This window comes from Mytilus californianus, unplaced genomic scaffold, assembly GCF_021869535.1.
Source record: "Mytilus californianus isolate M0D057914Y unplaced genomic scaffold, xbMytCali1.0.p SCAF_9, whole genome shotgun sequence".
Taxonomy (NCBI): Eukaryota; Metazoa; Mollusca; class Bivalvia; order Mytilida; family Mytilidae; genus Mytilus; species Mytilus californianus.
In genome coordinates, this window is record NW_026262745.1 from 27,950,842 (window position 1) to 27,958,248 (window position 7,407).

At 31.8% G+C, this 7,407-nt stretch overlaps 1 long non-coding RNA gene across 1 annotated transcript; it reads left to right on the plus strand.

Annotated features, from left to right (window-relative positions):
• The first annotated feature begins 517 nt into the window (after window positions 1-517).
• Window positions 518-6,420, plus strand: LOC127716263 (uncharacterized). Its single transcript, XR_007988834.1, has 3 exons — window positions 518-551; window positions 4,865-5,055; window positions 5,463-6,420. It is a non-coding gene; the product is annotated as an uncharacterized LOC127716263 (long non-coding RNA).
• Window positions 6,421-7,407: the final 987 nt, after the last annotated feature.

Genomic DNA, 7,407 nt, shown 5'->3' on the forward strand with positions numbered 1-7,407 from the left:
ACATTTCTGCATTTTTATCTTAAGTATTAATGATTTACAAGTATTTGATAAACGACTGTAGCATCGCTCTTTTTAGTCACACGTATGATTACATTTGTAAACTCGTTCAATATTTACACTTTACGATAATTTGTTCCATTTTTTTTTATTCAAACAATACTTTCTTTTTGTTTTGTTGCAAGCAACCATCTTTAGATTCCAGTAGATTGTACCCTAGCAGGAAAAAGCAACAATCGTTTTCAATTTATCAAATGATGTTAGATTACGAAGTAGCGTGTGTTTGAACAATCCCTTGTGGAAAACGCGAAAGAATGATTACGTTTAAAATTTTGATCTCTTTTTAATTTGTTTAGAACATCTGAAATATTTGACTCAAAAAGTAACGACTTATTTTTACACTTAGTTCTTTCATCTGATTGGATGCTTAACAAATAAAATTTTCCCCACGTGCAGTTTCTAATGAGTGCTTTCACTATATATTCATTTGGTAGGCATTTAAAATCATTGATAAGTTTAAATGATAAACTGTAGGAAGTAATGTTTTATTTCAGGTAAGACATTGAAGTACAATGAATAAGCTATGAAATTTACACAAGATTTATACAATAGTAAAATTTTATAAATCGGTGTGTGAATACTTGACATGGATTCTTTATATATATCAATATTCTTTAAATTAAATTCATTTTATTTTCCATTTTCTTTATTATCTAAGGCATTGTGGTACCAAACAATTGCATTTTATTCAGTGTTTGTTGTTGGTTGCTGTCTGTCATATCTGTTTTTCGTTTATTGTTTTGTCATATTTTGACATGTTGGGGCCTTTTATAGCTGACTGAATTTTGCTCATTGTTGAAGGCCGTATGGTGAATTATAATTTTTTGGATCCACTACATTTGGACTCTGGTGGATAGTTGTTTCATTGGCAGTCATATCACATTTCCTTATTTTATATAAAAGTTATTAGATAAGGGTAAAATAAAATTGAGAATGGAAATGGGGAATGTGTCAAAGAGACAACAACCCGATCATAGAGCAGACAACAGCCGAAGGCCACCAATGGGTCTTCAATGCATCGAGAAACTCCCGCACCCGGAGGCGTAAATGTTTTATGTTGCTAATTGAATCATTTTTTAATATTTGAAAGCGGTCTATTTATTTCAATAGATTGTTGCTCAAACGCAATCGCCATTTACTTTACAAACGTTCAAACCTATGATTGCGTTGGATAAAAACCGCAATTTTTAAACGTGTGCAAGCAAAACAAATTTCTTGGTAGAGGGGTCTAAATACAGCACAAACAACATTTTTCAAAAGACCAAAAAAGTGAAAAAGTATACTTTAACAAAACGCATTTGACTAATAGGTCGAACAACAAATGTTCTTAAACCCTGCTGACTGCCATTGGCGATTGCCAAATAAACGGATCACAGTTGTAACAAAATGGATCTTAATTATTAATTTAATACCAAACAGAAAACAATAAACTTGCGGAAAAGATGGTAAACCGCAAACAAAAGGTGCAAAAAATTTTGTACACCATATCCGAATATCGACAATTCATGTCTCTTCAGTGATGTTAGGAATCGAAACGGTATTTGGAAGGCCATATAATTTACCTCAATTTTGGATATTATATATATGTAGATGAGCATGAGTTCGAATCCCGGCCAGGGAAGAACAAAAAATTTGCTTCCGCAAATTTACAGATCTAACATTGTTGGGCTGTTGTTTAGACGAATTATATATACAGAATGTATTTTCAGCCTTGTATCACCATCACTGCTGGTGATCCGATGGATAAAATCTGTTGTAGAGTCGTCACTGGTTCAGACGTACTTATAATATAATTATTTCTGTGACTGCATCTTAAATTAATTTGTAGGATCCTTTACAATAGATAATTCAGCTGATCTGTAACAATTCCATCTTCATGCCTTATATATCATGTACTGTGTTACGACGCTAGATAAAAACTGACAAGGAAAGGTAACACCCGGCTACCGAAAGCTTAATTATAATAGAGCCTAGGTGGTCGAGTGGTCTAGCGCGTCGGGCATAGTACAAGGCGATTTGGTGTCACGATATCTCAGTAGCATGAGTTCGAATCCCCTCCAGGGAAGAACAAAAAATTTGCAATTTACAGATCTAACATTGTTGGGCTGTTGTTTAGACGAATTATATATACAGAATGTATTTTCAGCCTTGTGCTGGTGATACGATGGATAAAATCTGTTGTAGAGTCGTCACTGGTTCAGACGTACTTATTATGTATATATATATATATTTGCGAAACTACCCTTTTACAACGGGGGCAAGCGCCAGCGGGGTACTGACACCTAAAAATATTTTATTTTATTTGATTTTCATTTGATTTTTATTGTATAATTACCTACCATTTCAATATTATAAAGACACTTACGGATTTCTTAAGACGATTTATTTGATGTTATGAATTCATATATTAATGTGACGTGTCTATACGACAAAATAGGTAAATATATAAGTCAATTAATATGGACTATTTTGATGATTCGCTTTGTTATTTCATTACATACACAATTATACGGGAAATGTACATCGTATGGCAATAGTACTTAACTGGTGATTGATTGATTGCTTTTTCATGAAGTGCATGAAGGGTAACCAGAACGAATTGCTATTGGATCAGTTATTTAGATTCGTCGCAGTGAAACGAATACCTATTGGAAGGAAGTTTGATTCCCCCCCCCCCAAAAAAATACTTTGGAAAGGGGTCAAAATTTAATCTTGAAACAAGTCCCTTATGGATCACTCAACAATTAATTAAAAGGGTGCTTTATTGTCATGATCATGGCGCTCTTCTAACACATAAAAGAACAAGAGACCATCACACAAGTTACCATAAACACTCACACACATATGTTAACCGTATACAAACTGTTAACTCAAGTATTGGCATACAACCTCTCATATAGCAGCTTATTAGCTAGGTGGGTACCTCAACCATATATGTTTATAACTGCATTATGTCTCATTTTCGGTAAGTTGTGGCATAAATCTTACATATGCAGTCCATCAATTTAATTGCCTTTTTCAACCTTCATTTTACTCGTCATATTCCCCAACAAAACTCGTAATGATACCGTGTGAGTGTCTTAATGTTGTATTTGTTATGATTATTGATCACCTAAGCAAATGTTCCTCGAATACAATAAGCAGCAATTACCAATAGATTTTAAAGAGTACCGCTGAAATTGACACTGTCTTGACCGTGCTTTAAAGTTTGATCAGTTAAGTGAAGAACAGCAATTAAAGTGCAGTTCCGAAAATCGAACATTTGCTATTACTTATTGAAATGTTTGCTCCAGTACGTCTACTCCTTATCCTTACATTTCCCATCATCCGATCGAAAACAATTTTTTTAAAGTTTCATCAACTCTCTATTTTTTCATTTCATGTAAAGAAAAACATTCCAGCAGTCAATATTATGGACTATGAAATATGAACAGACAGCTAACATATCACTGTAGACCAATAAAAAAGCAATTCTACCTCCAAACATTATACACTGTAGATTCGAAAAAAAACACTTTTTTCTCGAACTAACGAACGAAAAACGACTAAACGATTTGTCAGTTGGTACATTTAAGTAGCACAATAATATTCGTTTAATTTTCTTTAATCATTGAGTACAAATAACTTACTACTGTGTATACCAACATGATTTTTACTGGTATTTTATTTCTAAGTACAGTATATCATGAATTTATCCAAAAATAACATATCTATCTATACATAGAAAGCAAGAAAATGAATTCTATTATACAAAAAAAAAAATTCATATCATAAGTATTATATATGTTGTATTATTTGTGTCTATTTATGTTCAACGTTTCTTAAATAAAATCCAGTGGGTCGGATTGCACATCGTATATAATTGATGTAATTGGCTTCTTTAAATACCGTACGACAAAAAGGTTTCTGATTAAAAATGATCTTCTAAATGACAAAAAGAAAATGAAAGCTACAGTTTGCTCGTTAGCGAAGAAGCATAGATACCAAGTGGAATTCGTTTAAATCTTTAAATAAATTTTAATTTTAATTTTTACTGAACGTGTACATCCAAATCTAACATTGGTTTAGTTAATTAATTGAGCACACTCGCAATCTTGTTCAAATTTAGATTTTTGAAAATTGATAATATTTTATTTATTCAAATTTCGAAGACAGGAAAACAAACAAAATGTTGCTTTCTGTAGAAAAATCCTTTCCTTCATCATTTCAATATTATAAACGTTGATCTTTTCTTCTGGTACTAACAGGCCTTCCTATATTTACAAATTGTTGCTCTGTAGAACGTTCTTGTCTCGCCTGTGATGAAATTTGTGAAGTCGAGACATCGCGATCATACATTCCATCGGCGTTGTTGACAACATAGATACAGGCTGTGCTTTAATTTTTTTTTTTAAATCAATCATTTGAAAAATACAAAAATAAGATAATTAAGAATGAAGCATATAATAGTATATTAGTATGTAGAAAAATATAAAATGATAAGCACTGTCATGCAAGTGAGAGGTTTAGCGCTATAAAACCAGGTTCAATCCACCATTTTCTACATTTGAAAATGCCTGTACCAAGTCAGGAATATGACAGTTGTTGTCCATTCGTTTGATGTGTTTTATCATTTGATTTTGCCATTTGATTAGGGACTTTTCGTTTTGCATTTTCCTCGGAGTTCAGTATTTTTGTGATTTTACTTTTTTCTTATCTTGACTGGTATTTAATTCTTATATAATGTCCGTTATAGTCGCATAGATGGGCCGCCAGTTTTTTCTATATACACTCTGCTATTCAAAATGATGTTTTTGTTTTGTTTCAGATTCTTTTACACTGCTTCAAATTCTATTTTGAAATGACCGTGTTGATACCCCAAACACGGAAGAATTCAACAGAGTGTGTCAATGGCCAATGTAGACAAAGTATGTTTGGACTACAAACCCCAATATCTAATTGTCGACGACGTAATGACCTAGATGATTTTGATGGTATAAGAAGTATTTTATCACACAGGTACTGGAAAAATTAATTCCAAATAACAATGAAATAAATTTTATAGGCACTTCATTTTAGATTTTGAATTTATTATTTGTATAATTAATTTTAGCAGTTCTTCGTAATACAGAAGATATGATCAATCAGGCGAACGAACTATACAATATCTAGTCTAGCTTCTATCTGAAATCAAATGATAAAAGGATGGAAAAACTAGTTTTATTTTAAAAGAGTGTATGTTTGTACATCTTATTACACTTTGCTTGCTATGGCTGTTCAATTCATTTCTGAACAATCGTTTCTATTCTATAAAGAATAGTTATAACATTCCATTATTCATTGAAATACTGATTACATTATCTTTTGTACACTTATATTAAATACTTTAGAAGCTGACCAGTAACTTTTTGTTTTCAAAATTGCAGCAGCGTTCAAGATCACTGGACTCAATATGTGCAGGCAGACGGTAGTTTGTTCTATGTTCTAGTCAAGGAATCGTGTAGCCGAGGAAAGCACAAAACGACCCGATGCTATTATCATTCAGACACAGAACATGACACAGAAATTACTTTTTGCCCTTCGGAAAAACTTTCTTCGGACGTTCAGGATGAAATGAACAATCATAAAGCAAGACTTGTTGAAGACAATAGTCGTTATGATCCTACAAGAACTCATACTTGTCATGGCTATGAAACGACAAATTCCATAAAATCTAGTCATGACCTATATACCGATGTGTTTTTAGACAAACGAGAACAACATATTCTATGTTCGAAAGGACGATGTTATTGTCGTCATACAAACGACATAGACTACAAACATGATATTAACAACAACAAAGCAACAAACGAACATTCATCAGACCATGATTGTGATAGTGGTATACATAGTGATTCTGACAGGTCATCTGTAGACAGTGCAACGTCAAATAATGAGAAAACTGCTACAAAACCTAGAAAACTACACTTTTCTCATATGATCAGTTTTAACAGATTGAGATCTAGATTTCGACTAGAAAAATAATAATGAGAAGCGAAACAATTTCAGCTTTTCCTGTTGATTAAGTATGAAAGCATTGTTATTTGCTATGATAATTTAACATTGTCATAAAATTTAAAAAGTATAACAAAGCTTGAATTATTAAATTTCGACCAGCTGTATTAGCTTATGTCAGGGAATGTCTATAGAGAACATAACCCGTCAAAAAATGATAAATACGGATATTTCATTAAGTATCAACTCATTTCAAGTATTTTCATATTTCTGAAATCTTTCAAGATTATTTCTTTTTGCCTTTTACTGCATAGCATTGTTTATATTTTGTTTTCTATATTTGGTTGATCATGGATAAATGTAATATTCACTGGTGTGGATAGAGTCTTATTTCCCGTTTTCATTCTCAATTTTATTATGTATATGATTGAAAATCGACTGTCGAAGAAACTGCCACAACCATACATATACAAAAGACATAGATAATTACCTAATATCGACAATAATCATTAAAAACTACCGATTGAGTAAGATTTTTCAAAGAATTTCCTGCATCCTCTTGTGTTAATTTTCTAACTGAATTGTTATCACCGTTTTATTCGAGCACCACTGATGAGTCCTATCTTGACGAAACGCGCATCTGGCGTAATGAATTAAAAGCCTGATTTTCTCTTTCTTCAAATATTCTGCTTTTCCAATTATTTTGACATTTCAGAACCTGATACTGCTCTAATGTGTCATGATACGGTTAAAAGGTTTATTTTTTAAATTATTATCAAAGAACATCAGGGTTGCGAAAGGGCATATTTGAATATTGTAGTTGTAAACTAAAAATAAATTACAATTTTGAGATTGTGAAACAAAAAAATATATAACAAACAGTTTACAGAAGAAAATGATTAAAAAACCAACAGCAGCTGTTTGTTAAGAGAAAATTGAGGCGAATGTAACCAATGCATTTGGTGTCTATCCATTTTACAGCAGAAAGTATTTACAAAACCAAGAGCAACCTTTTTCTAAGAGAAACATAAAATAAATGTATCCTATGAATTTGATCTCTATACATTATAGAAGAAAATATTTACAAAACCAAGATCAACCTTGTGTTGAAAGAAACGTAAGACAAATGTAACCAATGAATTCGATTTCTATAGAATTTATAAAATTAAGTATTTACAAAACCAAGAGCAACCTTTTGTTAAGAGAAATATAAGATAAATGTAACCAATGAATTTGATCTCTATACAATTTATAGAAGAAAGCATTTACAAAACCAAGAGCAACCTTATGCTAAAAGAAACGTAAGACAAATGTAACAAATGAATTTGGTCTATTCAATTTATAGAAGAAAGTATTTACAAAACCAAGAGCAACCTT